Here is a 23170-nt window from a genome sequence, read left to right as displayed (position 1 = left end):
AGGAGACCAGCACAACCCCGAGCTGCCCGGGCCTGCCCAATTTGGCGCGCAGCAACTGAGGTGCCTAGCAGTACCCCCAACACTACCCAGACTAGACTGACATTCTATAGCTGGAGGTATAAAACTGGCCCGGGAGAGAAGGATCCAGGCCTCGATTTAGTCAGATTTTTATCCTGGTGGAAAAGTACTAGAAAAAGGATCCAAGAAATGTACTGGAGGCTGAAAGAGGATTTTTTTGTTGTTGTTTGTTTTTTAAACAAATGTTAACTGTAGAGAAGCAACCAAGCAGAAGAGGGGTGGGGGTGGGGGCGCGACCAGGAAGCAAGGAGGACAGGGCAGGGGCTAGCAGGAAGAGGATTTGGCAGTTCCACTCTCTATTTAGTCACTGATTGGTAGCCAGCCAGCCAGGGTCCCTTCTGGCTCTTGTGTGGTTAAATTCGTCAACTTCATGCCACTTTGGCCTGCTAGCCTGGAGGCAAGGCGTCTGTAAACATTAGTTACTGGAGAATGTGTTTGTTGGAGATTTGCTTGCTACTTCTGAGAGTCCTGGTTTTCATGCAAATTATTCCTTCCAAAAGTTGCCCACTGAAGTCTCTTTTGTAGGTTAACTGCACACGAAAATTAGCTAAGAAGACACAAATTCTCCCTTAATGAACACTTCCTAAGACCCGGATTAAGGGAGAAGGTAACTCTAGAAGGGTTACAGGAAATGCTGATCACAACAAAAAGCTAGACACAAGTCAGTTTAAACCACACACATAAGCACTGATCATTTATGCTATTTTTCAGAGCCGCTGAGTGGCTATTCTTATTCATTTTAATTTTGTGTGTGTGTGTCTATGTTTGTCTGTGTCCGTATGTATATTCCCAGAGAGGCCAGAAGAGGGCGCCAGATCCCCTAGAACTTGAATTATGTGTGGTTGTGAGCAGCCTGACATGGGTGCTTGGAACTGAATTCCTCGTCTTCACAACAGCAAGTGCTCTTTTAACTTCTGAGAGGTTGGCTATTTTTTTGGTCTTCCTACCATGAGTTAAAGCAACACGTGGCCCTCACCATGCAGCTACCTACCGAACCATGGACCAAACAAAGTAAAGCACTATTCTTTATAAGTTACCCAATCTCAGGTATTCTGTTATGTTAACAGAAAGGAAATGACTAAATGGTGTTTTTGTTGTTGATGTTTAAGATTTATTTATTTTAAATATGTTGCTTTCTTCAGACACCAGAAGAGGGCATCTGATCCCATTACAGATGGTTGTAAGCTACCTTGTGGTTGCTGGAAACAATGCTTTTAAATGCTGAGCCATCTCACCAGCCCTAAATGGTGTTCTTAATACCATCATCCTGGGTGTTAGGATTAAGATTTCAACATATTAAAAGGACAAGGCAGGGCTGGAGAGATGGCTCAGTGGGCAAGAACACTGACTGCTCTTCTGAAGGTCCTGAGTTCAAATCCCAGAAACCACAGGATGGGTCACAACCACCCTTTAATGACGCTACGCCCTCTTCTAGTGCGTCTGAAGACAGCTACAGTATACTTATGTATGATAATAAATAAATCTTAAAAAGGGGGGGGGGACAAGGCATAAATATTCAGGCCACAGTGCCTGAGAACTTCCAAGGAATTCTATAAAAGCTGGTTAAATTTGGGTTGGGTTTCTAAGGACTTAAGGAATGGAACCAGGACAGACAGACATAAGTAAAAGTAAGCTTGGGTCACACACACTTGTACTGTTGTTCTTTAAACCATCTCAGCCTTCACTGAAGAAGGCTCTTGGCTCTTCATATATTGCCTTCATGATATAAGCATGGTAGGAAGAAGTCCCAAACACAGTCAAAGCAAAGCAAAACAAAACAAAACCAACAACAACCAAAACCTCTTCTATGGCTACAGGCCCTGTCTTAAAATAAAACCAAGTAAATAAATACATTTCTTTTTAACAATTATAAGATCATTTAAACCTGAATAGATAGTGACACAGGTTTCTGTTGGTTCAGGGTAAGCAATTCGGTCTCTCCAAACTACTTCAGTTTCAGCCATGGTTGCCCAAGTCTTGTTTTGGAGCCTTGCTGAGGCAAAAAGGCATGGCAAGCAAGCTGCTCACCTCCTGGCAGCGAGGGTGCAGACACCAGCAAAATTGAGCCAGGGAGACACTCATGGTGACCTGGTCCCTTTGACAGGTTCATTCTACTAGGAACTCATTAATGGAGTAATCCCTTGATTACATCAGAGCCTCCTGCCCACTCACCTCTCAAGAGTGTCATTATCTGGGGACTAAGTCTTCTACAGAAGAGTCTTAGAGGGCAGAGGAGGTCATTTATACCAATCACAGCACCTTTGGACCTGGGAAGGGGGAAAATGAAATCTGTACCTTTCCTCTAGCCTAGAGCCCACATGGTGTCTGACCATGTTCCCTGAGCCTCTCTGGAATGGTTACCTGTAAGTCTCCTGAATTGACCCAAATCTGCTCAGTTAACTTAAATATTGTTGCTTTGGTACATCTTTAGTAGCACTTGTGTCCCACAGTGGAGTGCTTGTCCAGTATCTGACAGCTGGGTTTAATCCCCAGCAAAAGAAGTGAAGGAGGAAAGGAAAGGGGAAGGAAGGATGGACATGGGAGACCTCCAGTTGTTTAGCAAAGAAATATGCTCTCCTGCTCAGAGGAGAAGGGAGGGGTTGGGGTGGGAGAAGGATTGTGGGAGGGGGTGACAGGGAGAGGGTGACTGGGAGGGGGTGACTGGGAGGGGGGCAGTGAGCAGGATGTAAAGTGAATAAGTAAAAAATAAAATTAAATTAAAAAAAGAGAGAGAGGAAGGAAGGAAGAGAGAGGAAGAGAGAAAGAGAGAAAGGAAGGAAGAAAGATGCTCTCAGCTTCAATGAAGAATGTTCCAGAATCTTAAGGATTGGCAAGTGCCTCAACTACCTTGCAAGCTACCTTGAGCTGGTCCACACATATTACTGTGTGTTCTACCTAGCATTAGGTGGTACCCCATGAGAAAAGAACAAAGAAAGTACCTATACCCAAATAAATATCTTCCTCTGTTTGGATTCAAACTAGGGATCAATTCAAAAGATGCAATAATTTTAAATAAACATGGTGCTTTAAAAAGTTAAATATAGTTATGGCATGCCCTGACAATTCTACTCCTTTATATACAAGCAAAAAATAAAAAATAAAAACAATGCATTGAAAATAGCTAAAAGGTAAGAACAAATCAAAGCCCATATGCAGGAATCCACATCTAGTGGAATATTATTCAGCAACAGAAGGAAGGAAGCTACAACATGGATGTATCTTACATGCAACATGGATGTCTTACATACAACATGGATGTGTCTTACATATAACATGAATGTGTCTTGCATACAGCATGGATGTGTCTTACATACAGCATGAATATGTCTTACATACAACACGGATGTGTCTTAAATAGAACATGGATATATCTTGCATATAGTAGCCAATTCAAAGAAGCCAGACACAAAGGTAACATATCACATGAAATATATTAAATAAGGACATCTTTGTGGACAGAAAACAGATAGTTGGCTTTCAGAGAGGAGTGACTTAATGGCACAGAGTTTCTTCCTTGATGATAAGAATGTATTTTGGAACCACATAGAGATGCTGGTTGCACAACATTGGGAATGTACTAGGGGCTACTAAAAGATTCACTTTTAAATGCTTTTATTTCACATTGATACAAATGCAAATCAATGCAAATCTTGGGATAAATTTAAACACAGGAGATGGATAAGAAGAAAATGTACAGATATAAATGCTCTGAGGATTCTTTTCCTTTCTCAAATATGATTTCTGTTTTTAGAGATATTCTGTCTTACGCGAAAATTCAATTATGTGAAGAATTTCTATGGGGAAAAGAAAGGTTAACCATCACAGGGGCATCCTGTGTTATAGAATAAGCAGGATGCTCGAGCACGGTCTGGTGCTCACCTGGTGTCAGCCGAGACCCCAGGGGCAGAGAGTAGACAGTACCTACACCTGGCTCCTCAGCTTCACAGGAGGCAGGACGCTTCATCCTTGTCGGCACTACTGCTGTGTGGGGCAGGGGCTGGGCAACCCAAAGATGTAGGATACTTGGCATTTCTGGTAAAAAATCTTGTTTAAAAAAAAGTGTGTGTTACTCTGTAGATATGTAATGAACACACACACACACACACATTCCTTTGTGAACAAACCACTCTGACACCTGCTTTAAGAAAGATCTCATGCTTCTGGGAGCCTCACAGGATCCCATACGCTATAAAATGTTCCAAATGAGCAGTTCATTTTTTTTTTATTTATTTATTATATGTAAGTACACTGTAGCTGTCTTCAGACACTCCAGAAGAGGGAGTCAGATCTCCTTACGGATGGTTGTGAGCCACCATGTGGTTGCTGGGATTTGAACTCCGGACCTTCGGAAGAGCAATCGGGTGCTCTTACCCACTGAGCCATCTCACCAGCCCAGTTCATTTTTTTTAATGCCTAATAATTTTTTTTTTTTTTTTTTTTTTTTTTGGTTTTTCGAGACAGGGTTTCTCTGTGTAGCCCTGGCTGTCCTGGAACTCACTTTGTAGACCAGGCTGGCCTCGAACTCAGAAATCCGCCTGCCTCTGCCTCCCGAGTGCTGGGATTAAAGGCGTGCACCACCAAGCCCGGCAATGCCTAATAATTAAAGACAAGGAGATCAGAAGTGTCAGAGAAATGAAAAAAAAAAATCCCTTGGGATGGTTAGAGCCAGTGAGAAGAGCTTGGCTATTGGCTGACAGTGGTCCAACAGGCTTCTGCTCTCGATGTCTCAGAGGCAGAGGCCTTGTTGTTATGTATTTAGTATCTCAAACCCTTTTTTAACAATGCCCAGCACAAGGTTGGAGGCCAAAGCACAGACTGTCTGGGGTTGATGAAACAAAATACAACTGTTAGCCAGGCAGTAGTGGCACCTGCCTTTAATCCCAGCACTGGGGAAGCAGAGGCAGGTGGATATCTGAGTTCAAGGTCAGCCAGGGCTACACAGAGAAACCCTGTCTCAACAAGCAAAGCAAAGCAAAGCAAAGCAAAGCAAAGCAAAGCAAAGCAAAGCAAAGCAAAGCAAAGCAAAGCAAAGCAAAGCAAAGCAAAGCAAAGCAAAGCAAAGCAAAGCAAAAAAAAAAAAAAAAAAAAAAAAAAAAAACAACAACAAAATACAACTGTTCTCAAAGCCAGCCTGGTCCTTCCCACGCCCTCATCCCAGCCTCTCTTGCCTTCTGCTTACTTCTTCTGCCTCCCAGTTTTGTCCTGGAGAATGTCATAGTTTCCTATCAACAGCTAAGGGGGTCAAGGGTCCTTTGGATTCTTTGGAGCTCTACAACACAGACTTTTCTTACTACTGCTAAGATTCTCAAAGCCTCTGCCTTCTTATTAAAAGTTAAATCATTCTCACAATCTGCCAGTGTTGGCTCCAGGGACTTTTATACAGTCACACATAACTTAATGATGGAGATAAATTCATTTAGGTACTATTGTCACTGTGCCAACCTCAGAGTATGTATGCGCATAAAGACCACTCAGACATTGCTGGGTGGTGTGATCTACAGGACTTGTCCTACATGTGACCTGTCACTTACTCACTGTCACGTAGCACAAGACTGTTAGGGAAAGTGCCAGGTCTGAGTTCAGGAGGAAAACAGCCTCACCCCACCACAGAGGTGTGTGCCTCAGCTAAGCAGCTAGTAGAGTCTTCATCAGTCATGAGTTCTAAACTGTTGCATCCACCCCGAACAGCAGGAAAGACGCAACACCACATTGTCCTTCTTCAAGCAGGTTTATTCAAGAACACTTTGCATTGCAATGCAGGAACGGGAATCCCCCCCCCCAACAACCCTGGGGCACACCTTAAATACCCTACTGACTCCTCCCAATCACCCCAGTCACGTAATGGCAGTCCATTGGTTCGTAGCAAATGATGACACCTCAGGCGAGCTGACGAGGCATAGCGTCTGCGCAGTGCAGGCAGCAGGGATGTGGCTAAGTCTAAGGTGATGAGGAAGTCAGGCACAGGTCATGAGACCTGGCAGCCGTCCTGGGCGCCATCTTGGGGCGGCGGCTGCACCCGCTCCTCACACTAAACTGAGGCTCAGAAGAAAAGTAGGTGGGAAAGGGTCCGGGTGAAGCCTGATGCTTGGAAACTGTGGAGATATAAACACCTTCCAGTGTGGTCAAATCTAGACAGGAAGGAATACCAACCAATACAAAACTTTTGTATTTCTTTCAAAGCTTATGTGTAACCCTCCAAAGCCATAGCTTTGCTCAACCTGAAAGGCGAGGTTATATGGGGGCTGGAAGCAGATGCCTAGGTGGCAAATGCTCACATGAAACGGTGGAACTTCGGGTCCTCTGAATGGCCTAGCAAGCACTTTAGCAACTAAGCTGTTTCCCAGCCCCAAGGTTTAAATTTCTGATAACTGTATATGCCATTACTGCCTACATTCTGGAATCACTATACAAATCTTGTACAATCCAGCTTTGGAACCGTGTCTGTTCTGTCCATTGAGGAGGTCCTGTAGTTGAGTTGAAATGACCCTCTACGAAGGTACTGTTATATATTGAACTCATGGATATCCTGGATCTCTCACCTCTGACCTCCAAGAAACTCATCCACCTATTCTTCAAATACATGCAGTGCTTGAGAAGAGAGTAGCTGGGAAACAAGTGTCTTTGGGGGCATTTCCAGTTCTTTGTATCCCATGGAAATGGCTGAGAAGCCTGCATTTCATGTCGTCCCCTTAGTCAGAAGTCTAAGAGGAGAGTCTTAAGGAGTATAAATAGGCTGTGTGCTGTATCAGGAAGATATCAGGATTCTGTGTGATCCCGAATTAGTATTCTATTCAGATCCTGAGCAAGGAACATTGCCAGCAGCTGCAGTGCACTCTGGGAGAAGGTGGTGATGATGGATGGTCCCCAGTGCATGCCATTTTCCTCTTCCTTCTCCTCAATGGCACTCTCATCCTCTATTCCTAACCCTTTGCTACTTAAAATGTATTCTAAAGACACAGAGCATCAGAACCCCTTGGGAGTTTGCTAGAACTTGAGCCCTCGTGTGCCCAACTGCACTCAAACATGGTTTTGATGCAGAACCACCTTTGAGCTGGGTGCATAGGTGTGAAGAGTTAAACTGGCTGGCCTGTCTTCCAAGCTGAGCCAGAGACCAGCCTTTTCATAATGCTCTGTCAGTGTAGTGTAGTTGGTATTTGGACTCTGCTCCTAGCCCTGATATCCATACACTTGCATTTACAGAACAGTGTCACTGGTACACTTTCTCAGATGATTGGTATGTCCTGAGATATTCATGTTTGATTTTTGGACAGTTACCTTGCTTGGAGTGTCCTGTCTTCCGAGATCATGAAGATGCTAGGGGAAATGTAATTAAAATAAAAATCTCTGAGGCTGGGGATTTAACTCAGTCTTAACCAACTAAGAGAAAAAGATTTACTAGTACAGGAGCCCTGGGGCAATGAGAAAGGAAACCGTTTTATTAGTGAATAGGCATTACACTTACAAGGAGCAGCACATGTAATCTACTTGGGAGCCTGCAAAGACAGAAGGGAATCCAACCCAAGCAGTAAACTCCCCACACACATCTCAGGTAACACCTGCCAGCATCATTAGTCCCATACCTGGTCATTGTGCTGGCCGTCTGTGATAGCTAATTATTTCACTCCAAAGGAACAACAACAAAAAAAGGTAGTTATTAAATTTAGAGCCAGTACCTGACAAGTTAGGCTCCTGGGGTCTCCCACAGAAATTGGGAGACGGGACACTACCATTTCTCAATGTTCTGTTTCAAATAGTTGGTTCCTAGTTCCTCCAGAAAAGACATGTCTGGGTTGTAAAGTCAGCCAAAGACTTTTCAAAGGCTCTTAAGACTTGCATACACCTTACAAGGTAAAGAAGGTCATTGTGATTACAGTCTGTCTGTCTTCTTGCCTTTCATTCCCCCCTTCTCTCCTCGTTCCCTTCTTCCCCTTTTCTCCATGTAACCCAGACTGGCTTCAAACATGTTTCATTCATCCTGCTCCTACCTCCTAAGTGCTAGGATTACAGGCATGTGCCACCATAATCAGCTGCAAGATTGCTAAAGTGGATTCTCTAAGAAAAGTCAGAAATAGGGTGTGAGCATAAAGGAGATTCTCTGTCTCTATGGCACCAGTGTCTTAGTCAATGTTCTCATGCTGTGAAGAGACACTATGATCATGGCCACACTCTTAGTAAGAATAAAGCGTTTAATTGGGGCTGGCTTACAATTTTAGAGGTTTAGTTCAACATCATCATTATGGCAGGAAGTATGGGGACATGCAGGCAGACATGGTGCTGGGGAAGTAGCTGTGAGTTCAACATCCAGATCTGCAGGAAGCAGGAGAGAGGAGAGGGAGAGAGAGAGAGAGAGACAGGGAGAAAGATGGGTTTGGCTTGGAATTTTGAAACCTCAAAGCCCATCCCCAGTGATACACTCCTCCAACAAGGCCATGATCAAACCAGCACAGTCAGTCAAGAGGGTCTCAAGGGAGGGATTGAAAAGAAAACGACAATTAGACAACACTATAACATGACTTCAGCCAGTTCTGAAGCTGAATCAGATTTATTTTTTCCAGTCTGCTTTTGTATCATTCTAGGTACATACAAAGAATATGATCAGTCCCAAGGCATAAACAAAGTAATCAAGTAACAAACAAGGCAATAAACAATGTCCTGTGGTCACTGTGTCTAGGAGTTTATCAGGATGACCAAGATACAAGGAATACAATACCTTGAGCCTACTTGCTTGTCCTAGCCCAGTGTCAAATTCCTCCCTCAGCCTACTTCTGTGTCCTGGCCCAATGTCAAATTCCTGCCAAATTCCTAGAAGCAGCCCCAAAAGTTCTTCACATCTCCCCCTTTTTTATTTCATAAACAAGACTGCGCCTGTCTTAGGTTGTTCTGACAAGAATGCCTTCCTTACCCGTCATGGAATAAGCATTATCAAAAGCAATGCTATTCTGTCTTAGGTTGGTAAGGCTCTGTGCAGAATCTTACCCGTCATTGGCTGCCAGCCTGTTAAATTAATGACTCTGTCTGAAGATCTGTTTTTTAATTTCAAGCTATGTATTTTGGCTGCCAACATGTTGATATAGTTAAAGGCAAGTTTTATCACAATGGGCAGGAATAAAAGTATTCCCAGGACAAGAAGGACCAACATGATCAAGCTATATATGCCATTTTTTTTAAGATGTATTTATTATTATATCTAAGTACACTGTACTCTTCTGGTGTCTCCAGATGCACCAGAAGAGGGCGCCAGATCTCATTACGGATGGTTGTGAGCCACCATGTGATTGCCGGGATTTGAACTCAGGACCTTCTTAAAGCTTGACCAAGATGGAAATACTGACCTTAAGCCACAAACAATTTTATCAGCAGTGTCCACAGCACCAAAACTCAGCAAAGCAGCATTCTTTAAATTCATAATCTTGTTAGGAAAAGTTAAAACATCCAGAGAAGTGTTATACTTATGCCAAATACTCTGCAATTGTCTGAATTTTCTCTCATTTATAATGACTGTCATTGTATATTTTAGAAGTAACACAAATCCATTGGTATTTGTCATGGCACTCGAGATGGCTCCTTACTTTTAAACTCTAAACCTCCTCTCCAGTAGTTTGAATAGTATCATAAAGAGCATCAGTTCATTATTCCAAATGTCTATCTAAATCTTCTTGTGTACTCATAACATTAGTAACATTTTTTTTGCTAAATGATTAACAAAATTAGCTGTCTTAATTTCTTGTGTCAAAGCAATTGCAGAAGCAGAGGTGCTAGCTATTAATGTAATCAGAGCTACCGTACTGGCAATAATCAAGCCCACTACCCTCTTGCTTCTACTTAAAACCTGGCTCATTTCTTCCAATATATGCAAGCTCTTTTCAGAATACCAAGTCCTGTCATACTCACAAGCAATAAAACAAAAGCTGGTTGATAGACCACTATAACAGACATGCCAGATTTCAACACATTAACACAATTAGAAAGTGTACAAATCAACACAACTTACATTAAATACTGTAGAAGAAACTAAAGTAATTTTAATGTGACCAATTAATAAAAGACTAGGAGCCTTAATACATGTATATTTGTTTGAAATCAAGATCCTGTCCCAGTTTTGTCTATTGCCAACGTAACTTCATAGAGAGCTGCAGCCAACTTCCAAATATGTCCTTGGAAATGTCCAGAACCTAGTTGTCAAAGATCTATGGATATCTCCTTTTGTACAAGGTTTGACTCATTCCCTGCCCAATCAACAAATCACATATTATTGAAAAACATTAAACCACATTGGGGATTAATTATAACATTCTCTCCATTTTAACAATGTTGTTAAGTCAGTTCCACATTCTTGGTGGGCTCAGACCTACAAAGTCATATCTCATGAGGATCAGGGGTAGACCCCTCATAATGTTTAGACATGCCCATCTCTGTGCCTTGAGTTACAGTTTGTGAAACGTTTTTCTTCCAAATTTGAGTGAACACAGAAACACGTCCATCATTCATACTATTCTTCACAAAGCAAACTGGAGCTCCATCATCAAATGCATTGAAAGTCATGGTCTTATTATAAGTTGACTCCCCTTTTCAGGGAGATCCAAGAAGTTAAGCATTGTTACTGGTCATGAGAATCTTCAGTCTGAACCACACAGCTGGATGTATCAGTGATGATCAGGGAACATAGGCCCAGTAGACGTCACTGTGTGCAGGAACTATCATCGTCATCGTGGTCATCATCATCATCATCATTAAGGGAATTAGCATGAAGGTAGGATTGTTCCATTTGTCCCATCAGCCTTTCTGGCAGCCACTGCACCCCATTTTCTTCCTGTGAAAAAACACATATGTGCCTTCGTCCCCATATGAGTACAGAGTCATTAGCCTGTCATAGAATCCTTCTATTTCACTGAAGCATATGTAGTGGAAGTATAAAGATGCCAAAAATGTTCAGCAGTTGAATGTCCATGAACATCCAAATTTAAAACTTTTAAAATAAAAAGAGCATGATTTAAATAGTTTTGTGGTACATGGGGATATAACTCCCCCTTTTTTTTATTTTATAAAGATATCATTTTAAAGTTCCATGAGCCTGTTCCACAAAACCTTGTCCTTGAGGATTTTAAGTAATCCCAGTAATATGGGTAATATTAAATTGTTGGCAGAAATTCTCAAATGCTCGACTACAATAGCCAGTTCCATTATCTGTCTTAATCTGATTTAGAACACCCATCATAGAAAAACAACATAGGCAATGACATTTTTCGCTGCTTCTCCTGTTTAAGCAAATGCAACAAGAAAGCCTGAGAAGGTATCAATAGTCACATGTACATATTTTAATTTTCCATTATCAGAAATATGAACAACATCCATTTGCATTAATTGATTAGGTACAAACCCTTAAGGATTAACACCATTATGTGGTACAGGAAGAAATTGAGGACACTGAGGACAAGTCTTTACAATTTGACATGCACATTCTCTAGAAATACCGAATTGTTGTCTCAAGCTATTACTATTTTGATGATGTAAAGAATGAGAATGTTTGGCTAATGGTTCCTGTGTAAGGCCTATAATCTGCCCAGTATATATACAAATCTGCTGTGGCAATGACCTCACTAAGGGGTCTGCACAATCCAGAATGAGCTCTTAAATGTCCTGTAAATTGTAGAACAGTGCACTCTCTTAAATTGAGTTGTAATTAGATAAATAATTGCAAAATTTGAGAATTAACAGTATCTGCTGGGAGTGGTGGCACACGCCTTTAATCCCAGCACTTGGGAGGCAGAAGCAGGCAAATTTCTGAGTTTGAGGCCAGCCTGGTCTACAGAGTGAGTTCCAGGACAGCCAGGGCTATCTATACAGAGAAACCCTGTCTCAAAAAACCAAAAAAAGAGAGAATTAACAGTATCTAAAAGAGGAACAGTCTCAAGCAATTGCAAACCATGAGCTACATATAGGCTTTCAGTATACAAATTAAAAGCTTGATTTTTCAACATTTCAAAGACAGTGGCTACAGCACATAATTCACCTATCTGTGCTGAAGCGGGGAGAAACTCAAGAGAATGAACATGTGATCCAATCACATATGCTGTCTTCCCATTAGATGAGACATCTGTGAATACAGTGAATTCTCTATGGGCTGCATGCGTAAATTTACAGGGAATACAAAGCATGCATAGAGGCAAGTTGTAACAACTTGTCGTTTGGATAATGATTATCAATTTTGCCTGAAATGTTTGCACATGCAATAAGACAAATATCAATATTCTGCAATAACCAATTTAATTGCTGTTTGCAATAAGGAATAAATATTTTAGGAGGTTCTTTCCCAAAATACTTTCATGATTCTATCCTACAATTCTGTATTGGCATAGCAACAGCTTCATAATAAAGCATTAAAACTGGGAAATGAAGAAAGATTTCTCAACTTTCTGCTAAGCTCTTCGTCCCTCATCAGTTAATTGCCAAGGGGAATTAGGATTTGTGTTCCCCTTGAGAATATCAAGCAGAGGTTTAAGTTCTCTTGTGGTAATCTTAAGATGAGGTTTTAGCCAATTAACATCTCCTAACAGCTTCAAAAATCATTTAAAGTAAGTAAATTATCTTTTATCATTTGAATTTTCTGTGCCATAATTTGTTTAGGATATAACTGATGTTCCAAATATTAAAAAAGGATATTGTCTTTGAATCTTTTCTGGAGCAACAACTAATCTCCAAGATTTTAAAGCTTGATGTCTAAGAGCAAAGGCTTGTAGAAAAACTCCTTTCAGAAGGATCAGCTAATAAAATATTACCCATATAATAATATACACAGAAGAATTCAAAATCCTAACCTCTTATATTGAAGCAGCAACAATTTTTTGACATAATTTAGAGCTATTAGCCATTCCTTGAGGCAAAACTTTCCAATGATATTGCTTTGTGGGTTCTTTAAAATTACAAGCAGGCACACTAAATGCAAACCTTTTATAGTCATCAGGATGCAAAGGAACAATCTTTTAAATCTACAATAATTTTGTGTGTATTTTTTGGAATGGCAGCTCCAGCAGGTAAGCCAGGTTGTAATGCTTCCAAAGTTCCAGGGTTTCATTAATCTTTTGTAAAGCTTGCAATAATCTCCACTTGCCTGACTTTTTTTTTCCTTAATTACAAATATAGGTGAGTCCCATGGGGAATTAGAAGGCTCAATGTGGCCAGCTTGCAACTGCTCCTGTACTAGTTGTTGAGCAGCCAGATTTTTTTCTGAAGAGACCACTGAGTCACTCATACAGGGTCATCACTTTTCCAAGTAATTTTATCTGTAGGGAGGGCAGGCTTGTCAATGGTGTCCATTGACAATACCCTACACCTGTTTTTCCTTTTTCAGGGGTAACTATAATGGGTTCTAATTCTCCCTGATTTTGCTTTCCTAATCCTGGTTAGGTAAATAGCCACAATCAGACATTCGATGTGTAACTTTGCTATTGACTGTATAAAAGGACTCCCTTGTCCTTCATTATATCTCTTCCCCATAAATTAAAAGGCAAATTAGAAACGACGTAAGGTTTAAAACATCCCTGGTGGCCTTCCTCACCCTCTCAATGTAAGAGACCACTGCTTTGCTCAGGACTCTGACTTTGCCCTGTCCCTTATAATTGAGTAATGGTCATTGTTTTAGGCCAAGATTCGGGCCAATGAATAGAAAGTATTACAGATATATCTGCTCCTGTATCCAGCAGCCCTGTAAAAATTTTTTCCATTTATTCTTAAAACTGACTCAGGTCTTTCAGCTTTTTTCATCTGGACCCAATGAGCATCTGAAGAACAAAATCCTCTGGATCCTCGAACATTAGTTTAACCTTATTTTTTGACATAACCAACGGTTTAAGGAAAATTGAGCAATTTCTCTGTCCGGGTAGAATGACAGAAATATGGGTAGGTAAAGAAGTCATCATTTTAATTTCTCCGGTACAATCTGCATCTATAACTCCTGGTGCAATCATCAATCCTGCCATAGTGGCAATAGCGGGCCATATATTCCAGTAGGAAGAGCCTGCATCCCCACCTCGGGAGTTAATATGGTGTAGGTAGCAGGACTGAAATCCAGCCGGACGTGGTGGCGCATGCCTTTAATCCCAGCACTTGGGAGGCAGAGGCAGGCGGATTTCTGAGTTCAAGGCCAGCCTGGTCTACAAAATGAGTTCCAGGATAGCCGGGGCTTTACAGAGAAACCCTACCTCGAAAAACCAAAAAAAAAAAAAAAAAAAAAAAGGACTGAAATCCAGTCCCATGATGCCTGGGGTGGCTCATAAGAGATCTGGAAAGGATTGTTTTCTTGAGGAATAAACTGCATAGCCCCAGAACACTGTTTCAGGGCCTAGGGCCGGCCCCCTTTCCTGGTTCTCTGAGGGAGAGGATTTCCTAAATCATCTTTCTTAGACCTGCATTCATTAGCCCAGTGTCTCCCTCTCCTGCATTTAGGACAGAGTCCTGGTTTTCTCTTGTTACTATTTTCCTTAGTTTTATTTGGACAATTCCTCACTTGATGCCCTATCTATCCAGGCCCAAAACATCCATCAGGAGGTCCAGTAATCCTTCACTTTCCATTTCCAGTCTTTCTATAAGATCTCATGGCAGCTAGGCAGGCTGTGTTTGCATTCTCATAAGCCATTGTTTTACTAAAAGCATTCCAGCATTAGCATCTCCAAACACACTCCTTACTGCTTGCATCAACCTATTAACAAACTCCAGAAAAGGCTCATCAGGTCCCTGCCTTATTTTTGAGATCTCTTGAGACAAATCCCCTTTAGTAGGCAAGGCACTCCAGGCCCTTCCAGCAGCAAAGCCAATCTGAGCATAAGTACCAGGATTAAACTGTAGCTGATTCTGTATATCCTGATACGGACCTTCCCCTGTTAACATCTCATAAGTAACCGGATAGTTAGCTCTAGCATTGAACTCTGCTGTCTGCTGGCATCTTTCAGAAAATTCTGTTTTCCATAACAGAACATCTCTTCCCACCAAACATGCACGAGCTAACTGTTTCCAATCTGCAGGCAGTAGAGCCTTGGTAGACAGGTCCTCTATCATGGCCATAGTGAATGGAGCAGTAGGTCCATACTGAGCACAGGCAGTTTTCAATTCCTTTAGCTGTTTAAAAGGAATGGGAATGTGGTATCTAACTGTGTTCCCGTTTGATCCTGTGCTTCAAACACAAGGCATCGCAGAGCATATCCCTGAATGTCTTCCCCTTGTTCTACAGCCTGATTCAGTCCTGCCTAAAGAGGTGATAACAGGGTAACACTAGGATTTAAAGTAAGAGGTCTCCCTTCATCTCTGATGCTCTTTAAAACTACTGGAGGAGGCAAAATCTTCATTTCTGGCTCTACTGTTGTTACATCCTCTTCAGAATCCGAACTTTCGCTGCTCTTTTGTTCTCTGAGAACTTCCTTAAATCTTTCAACAAGCTGAGCTAATTCTTTTACTTTCATCTTCTCCTGTCACCGGGATATCCTTGCCTGTTCCTTTGCAAAAAAATTCCTTAAGAGAATCCTGAAAAGTATGACCCTTACCAACTTCTTCCTCCAATCCAACTTCATCCCCAGGATCAAGAGGCTCACCACTCTTTCCTGCCTTGTCTGAAACCTCAGAAACAGGAAGTGAGGATGGAATAGCTATGTCTTTCTCTTGATTTCACTATTTGAGTCTTCCAATTTCTTACCTAATTTTATACTTTCATGTCTAGGATCCAAAGTATCTCTAACTAAGGTCCAGAGGCTAAAAGCATCTCTGGGAATTTTTTCAGGACCGTGTGTTGTATAGTACCCTTTTATCCCTTCTCCCACTTTGTCCCATGTCTGTAAGTTTATCATACCTTCCTCAGAGAACCAAAGACAAATTTCTCCTATAAAAGTCAGAAACTGGGTAAGCCGTTTTTTGACTTATCTTTGCTCCTCTAGATTTTAGCATATCTTTAAGCACATATACAAAAAAAACCTTCTACCACTACCTCTACCCATTCTTACAGGGTTTACTCACTGCTGGCCCAAATTTTCCTTTGCGTCCATGCTTCCTTTCCCCACAATATCCGTCACTGTAAGCTTTGTGGTACTGGAGCTCTAATGTTGGGAAGTCACCTGACCAAACCAGCTTAGTCGGTCAGTCAACACACCTGACCAAACCAGTGCAGTCAATCAGCAGGGTCGGAGTGAGGACTGAAAAGAAAAAGACAGTTTAGACAACTCTACAACATGACCCCAGACAGTTCTGAAGCTGAAGCCGGTTTTATTTTTTATTTTTTTTCCCAATCTGCTTTTATATCATTCTAGGTACATACAAAGAATATGGTTAGTCCTAAGGTATAAACAAAGGAACAAACAAGGCAATAAAGTCACATGCTCACTTTATCAGGGGTTTATCAGGATGACCAAGATACAAGGAATACAATACATCCCTCGGCTGTATTTACCCTTGAGCCTACTTCCTTGTCCTAGATTACTTCTGTGTCTCCGCATGCAGGAAGTCAAATTGCGGCCAATTCCTAGAAGCAGCCCCAAAGGCTCTCCATAAGGCCACATCTCCTAATTCGTCTCAAATAGTGTCACTCCCTAATGACTAAGCATCCAAATATATGAGCATTTGAGGGCTATTCTCACACAGATCGCCACAACCAGGTAAACCTCCCCCCCCCCCCCCACACACACACTCCCATTTTGGGTTGTGTCTATCTGTCCAGTAAATATCTCCCTGCTTCTTCTCTGGCCTATGTCTTCTGCTTGCTCATCCTTCTTGAACACCATAAAGCCAGCCACTCTACAACAGCTCTCCCTCCATCCAGACTCATTTGACTAAAGTCTCAGAGGCAGGAGTGGAATTCCAGGGAAAGCCACCCAGTGAGAGTAGAGGGAGAGGAAGATGGGTGCAAGCAGATCCACCTGGGCAGGGAAGGGCAGAGCGGCTGCAGAGCCCCCAGCAGGTGTGCCCAGTGAGCAGCTGCATCCTAAGATGACTCAGCTAGCAGCCGCTGCATCTGACGGAGAAGCACAGACAGCCTATGGCAAAGGCTTCCTTGCTAGTTTGAGTAAGACGTTAAAGCCCTGCTTCCCAAACCTTCCCAACGCTATGACCCTTTAATATAGTTCCTCAGGTGGTGGTTACCACCCCCACCCCAGCCAGAAAATTATTGCGTTGTCACTTCTAAACTGTAATCTGGTACTGCTATGAATCATATTATAAATATCTGAGTTTGCCGTTGGACTTAGGCGATCCCCATGAAAGGTTCATTCAACGCTCAAAGGGGTCTCAACCTCCAGGTTGAAAACCACTGCTTTGGAACCTGTTAAGAACAAAAATAGATACAAAGAGCTGAGGAAAGTAAAAGCCCATCCTCGGCTCTTGCTCTCTTCTGCTCTTGCCTCTCTCTTGCCTTGCCCCCTTGCTCTCCCTCTCTCCCCACTCCCTTTCCCTCTCTCTCCACGTGGTCATGGCCGGCCTCCACTTCTCTACTCTCTCCTTCTCTCTGCCTTTCTCTGCCTCTACTACTGTCTTAACTCCCCTCCCCATGCCCTGAATAAACTCTATTCTATACTGAAAGAAAGAAAGAAAGAAAGAAAGAAAGAAAGAAAGAAAGAAAGAAAGAAAGAAAGAAAAGAAAAGAAAAAAAGCCCAACCTAGGAAATAATGTGTGCCTTGATAGTAACTGTAAGTTTTATAATAAAAGAGTGTAAAAAAATACTACATATGATTTTTTTTTTAATTAAATGCTATAAAACTTGCCAGGCGTGGTGGCGCATGCCTTTAATCCCAGCACTCCGGAGGCAGAGGCAGGTGGATTTCTGAGTTCAAGGCCAGCCTGGTCTACGAAGTGAGTTTCAGGACAACCAGAGCTATACAGAGAAACCCCGTCTTGAAAAAAACAAACAAACAAACAAAAAAACAAAACAAAACAAAAAAAAAAACCTATAAAACTTGTGTTTCAGACAAGGGATTCAAGTATTTTTATCTCCCCTACCGTAAAAGGCGTTCATGAGAATGTTTTACACACACACAAAACACACATTAGGTAAAAGCACACTGTTGAATTCCAGGGATTTGATTGACAGGAGCAGCAACCCCTTTGCTCTTCTTCCTCATTTCTTGTGTGTACATTATTTTCAAACTTGCTGACTCTGTTCAGACTGTGAGGTTGGAGCCCAGACAGTGGGGAAGAGACTCAGTCACCCCTAGAGTTAGAATAAAAATCAAATGCACTTCCTATTCCTGGGAGTAGAGTTGTTGGGGGAGGAGGGGAGAAAGAGAAAGAAAGAGAAGAGGAGGGGAGGGGAGGGGAGGGGAGGGGAGGGGAGGGGAGGAGAAGAGAAGAGAAGAGAAGAGAAGAGAAGAGAAGAGAAGAGAAGAGAAGAGAAGAGAAGAGAGCCCAAATGTATCTCTAACAAAAGCAACAGCAATAAACAGATAATAACTGTGAGTCAGAGGCGCTCCTGTTCTTGCCCACTTATTCACATTTTCTCAATACTTTTCTTAGTTTAACTAAGAGGTTTATTAAAATCTCCCTAAAAGACACTGTACAAATACTTTGCTTTATAGACTGGGAATACAACTCAGTGGTTCAAGGCTTTCACTGTATGTGGGGGGCCTTGGGTTTAATCCCCAGGTATCTCAAATCAAACAGCAAAAGCAAAACACTGCTTTTTTTTTTTTTTTTTTTTCAACTATGGTAAGAGTTGGGGGTGGGGGAATTCTTAGCTCTTGGGAGCCAGATGTGGTAGAACTAAGAAAATGAGGTAGAGTTACTTGCTGTCTGGTCTTCAGATAGCTCTACTGGAAAAGCCAGGCCATGCCAAAGAGGATATGGTCATTCTTAATATGTCTCTGTGTGTGTGTGTGTGTGTGTGTGTGTGTGTACATGTGTTACCTGGTCTATAGAGAAACTGAAGCCCAGGGAAGTTCAGCCATGAGATTGTTTCTGTAGCGCCTGGAACAGGTTCTAGAACATAGTAGCACTTGCAGTACTTGCTGCAGTCTCAGTACTGAAGATGGAAGCCATTGGAATTCAGGAGTGTGGGTTCTAGGTAAGATGTGAGGATACTTGAGAGTTGGGGATATTGTCAGTGGGAGAGTGCCTGCCTACCTCACAGGGCCTTGAACTTAGGCCCCATCTCTCTCTCACTCTCTCTCTCTCTCTCTCTCTGTGTGTGTGTGTGTGTGTGTGTGTGTGTGTGTGTGTGTGTGTATAGGGGGAGCAGTAATTATGTGTTCAAAAGAGATGATGCTTTAGTCTGAGTCTCTATCTCTGAGCTCAGTGTGGCTTGTTGCTCTGTACACCCTCTATACCCAATCTCATCTGTCCAGTGTGCTTCAATAATAAACTCTACACACAGAGAATTAGGGTGAAATATTATCAGACTCACGCTCTGATTTTGGCATGAGTTCTGAGAGATGCAGATTTGAACTTCCTAGGTTCCTGGGCTCAGAGACACAGTTCAGTGACATAGAGCAAATTCTTGGAAATGCTCACTGCTCTCTCACCTAAGGTTCCACTGAGGACACTTCCTTTACTAATTTGTTTGACACAAGGTCTTGCTGTGCTGTGGCAGGGCTTGAACTCATTGGCTAGCCCAGGCTGGCTTTAAACTGGGGGCAGTCCTTCTGCCTCAGCTTTCAGAATATACAACAAACTGCTTTGGAGAAAGAAGTTGTGTTTTCAAGTCCTTAGTTTTCTGTGTATCTACCTAACATGTTCTCCTGGGGCTCTGCCTTCTCTTCTGTGGGTAACATGTTCTGAAATGAATGCGAGCCAAGAAGTGGCCCTTTCTTGGGAGATCTCCCTGGCTGAGTCACTTTTGCTTTTCTTCTTTGCCCAGTAGTCTAAATTCTAAGGAAAAACTCCACCTGAGATGTTAAGATGTTAGGTGCTGTATTAGTCAGGGTTCTCTAGAGTCACAGAACTTATGGGTAGTTTCTATATAGTACAGGAATTTGTTGATGACTTATAGTCTACAGTCCAACTCCCCAACAATGGTCAGCAGCAGCTGTGAATGGAAGTCCAAGGATCTAGCAGTTGCTCAGTCCTACAAGGCAAGCAGGCGAAGAAGAGAAAGCTAATTTTCCTTCTACCAATGTCCTTAAGTAGGTCTCCAACAGAAGGTGTGACCCACATTAAAGGTGTGTACCACCACACCTGATTCTGGGACTTGCTTGGTCCCAGGCTGACCTTGAACTCAGATCTCCATGCCTTAGTCTCCTGGGATTAAAAGCCTGTATTAACTACTTTGCTTGGGCCTAAACTTTTCCTGGCCACTAGGCCAAGATCTCCATGCCAAGATCCAGGTCAGAAACTTGTGTCTTCCAGCCTCAAGATCTGAATCACAGGTGAGCCTTCTAATTCTGGATTGTAGTTCACTCCAGATATAATCAAGTTGACAATCAGGAATAGCCGCTACAACTGTTAAGTAATCTTTCCTTAGATTTATAAAGGTTCACAACCTCTGATTGCTTTCAGATAAAATAGGAGTATGGGATGTGTTCTCTGTTCTTTAATTCTATGTCTTCACTAACACGAAGCCTGAAAATTGCTGTGATGCTTAACTCACAGGAAAGTAAGAAGCTTGTAAGTTGTTTTCTCATGCAATTGATCACAGCAGTAAAATTGACCAATATACTGCTGCTCTTAAGTACTCTGAGCATGCAGTGTTGTGGTGTAGACGGTTGTGTGTCCTGCCCCATTAACATGCTGAAGTCTTTTTTTTTTTTTTTTTTTTTTTTGGTTTTTCGAGACAGGGTTTCTCTGTATAGCCCTGGCTGTCCTGGAACTCACTTTGTAGACCAGGCTGGCCTCGAACTCAGAAATCCGCCTGCCTCTGCCTCCCAAGTGCTGGGATTAAAGGCGTGCGCCACCACCGCCCGGCCATGCTGAAGTCTTAACCCCCTGCTCACCCCCAAAGTGATGGTTCTGGGAGATCAAACCTTTGGATGGTGATAGGTCACGATGACAGAGGTCATGAGGAATAGTGACCTTATAATAGATGTCTTAGAAAGTTAGCTATCCCCTTCCACTATATGGAGGCACAGAAGCACACACCAGCTATAAACCAGAAACTGGGCCATCACTGGGTTAAAAAACCTGCTGCCACCTTCATCTTAGAGCTCCCAGCCTTGGGCACTGTAAGAAATAGATTTTCTGCTGTTTGTTTTTTTGATGTAGTTGTTTGTTTGTTTGTTTGTTTTGGTTTTTCAAGACAGGGTTTCTCTGTATAGCCCTGGCTGTCCTGGAACTCACTCTGTAGACCAGGCTGGCCTCGAACTCAGAAATCTGCCTGTCTCTGCCTACCAAGTGCTGGGATTAAAGGCGTGCACCACTACACCTGACAAGAGATGTAGTTTTAAGGGTTTTGTTACAGCAGCTCAGACAGATGCAGTCAGGCATTTTCATATCGACCTTTATAAGGATAAGAAGGCTTAATCAATTAAAAATAATTGCTTTTTATGCCTCCTGAAAAACAGGAGGGAAAATACAATGTACAAAATAAGATTGTTCCTCAACGTGATAAATTATGCTACCTGGCTAGACTCTTGCTCACCTCTACCTCCGCTTATCCTGAAGCCCAGAGGGCCTGGTGGCATACACCTTTAATGCAGAAATTTGGGAGATGGAGACAGAAGGATCAAATGAAGGCCATATTCCCCTACGTTGGGAGTTTGAAGTCAGTTTGGGCTACAGAGACCTCATCTCAACAAACAATAGGAGAGAGGCTCTTCTGTAGAAAGATGCCTGCATCTACCAACACTTGCTCCATAAATAGCAACTGAAGCTCTGTTCTCCCAGAGAGAAGCTCTGTTCTCTCAAGCTTGTATGCCCTAGGTTTCTGCTTCATGCATCCCAGAAGGGAACCAGCGGACAAGTAGCCTTGGACCCAAAACTGAAACCACAAAGCCCAAACAAACCGTCCTTTCCTTAGGCTGTTTGTCTTGGGCTCTATCTAATCACTACATACCATTGACTACCACAACTCTCTTAACCCCAGCTTGGCTATCTGCCAGTCCCCTGCCACATCCGTTTTCTTGCTGAAACAGCCACTGCCCACGTCTGGGTCTCACAAGACTCACTTTGACCCATGACTCTCTTCATTTTCTTCCTTCTTGTCTCTCCTTCAGAGGAAGAGATGGAGCAAACTCTCATTTCAACAACTTCTCCTAGTGAAGTGACTCATTAAAGAATGAATACAAACCTTCACCTGCTGCTCGTTCAACCGATGTTGCGAGGTCCAGGAAACCAGACGGCTCTGAGATTTTGCAACATGCTGGCATTGCCTTCCTTGTTGAGTTGAAAAACCACCTCCACCAACAACCAAAACCTCATTTTGCTCCTACAAAAACGAAAATCTGGAGAGAACCGGCTTCATGTCAGAACCTGAGAAATGTTAACAGCCTTGAGAAACATTCTAATCACACAGTGTTTCCAGCAAACTCACCACTTTTCCTTTGTTTCCAATAGATTCGGAGAGCTGGAGGCCAAGCTGTGGTTAATAACTTCCCAGCCTGCGGCAGGTGCCAGGTTTATTTCAGTTTCAGCTTCACTCCCGACTGGCCATAAGGTGCTGGGTTGCTTTAACTGCTTATCTATATCTGTTTTTCTCATTTTGAGACTAGGAATGGAACATCGTCTTCATAGGGTCATGGAAGGGTTAAATGCAGCACAACATAGGGAGATCTTACTATAGGGATATCTGCTGTTAGGCTTTTATTGCCCCTCCCCCTGCCCCGAGGCATTAAACACAGGCAGGGCATTAGTAGAGTATTCTACCATTGAACTACATTTCCAACTCATGTTTTTTGTTTGTTTCTTTGTTTATGGGGACAAAGGGGCTAGAGAAATAGCTCAATGGTTAAGAGCACTGGCTGCTCTTCCAGATGATCTGGGTTCAATTCCTAGCACCAATGTGACAGCTTATCTCTGACTCTAGTTCTAAAGGATCGGATGCTGTCCGCAGGAATTAGGACACACATGCAGGCAAAACACCCATAAACACAAAGTTTTCGAAATGGGACCAGGTTGGAGAGATGGCTCAGAGGTTCAGAGCACTGACTGCCCTTCCAGAGGTCCTGAGTTCAATTCCCAGCAACCACATGGTGG

The 23170-nt window shown here is 42.5% G+C and overlaps 1 long non-coding RNA gene across 1 annotated transcript; it reads right to left on the bottom strand.

Annotated features, from left to right (window-relative positions):
• Nucleotides 1-9721: 9721 nt before the first annotated feature.
• LOC115031134 (uncharacterized) lies at nucleotides 9722-22414 on the bottom strand. The gene is made up of 3 exons (XR_003836756.2): nucleotides 22266-22414; nucleotides 16078-16253; nucleotides 9722-10888 (listed from the first exon to the last, which is right to left on the bottom strand). It is a non-coding gene; the product is annotated as an uncharacterized LOC115031134 (long non-coding RNA).
• Nucleotides 22415-23170: the final 756 nt, after the last annotated feature.

The sequence above is a fragment of the Mus caroli genome, unplaced genomic scaffold, assembly GCF_978045245.1.
Source record: "Mus caroli unplaced genomic scaffold, Mus_caroli_1 scaffold_4, whole genome shotgun sequence".
Classification (NCBI taxonomy): Eukaryota; Metazoa; Chordata; class Mammalia; order Rodentia; family Muridae; genus Mus; species Mus caroli.
This window is presented reverse-complemented; position numbering and strand designations above follow the sequence as displayed.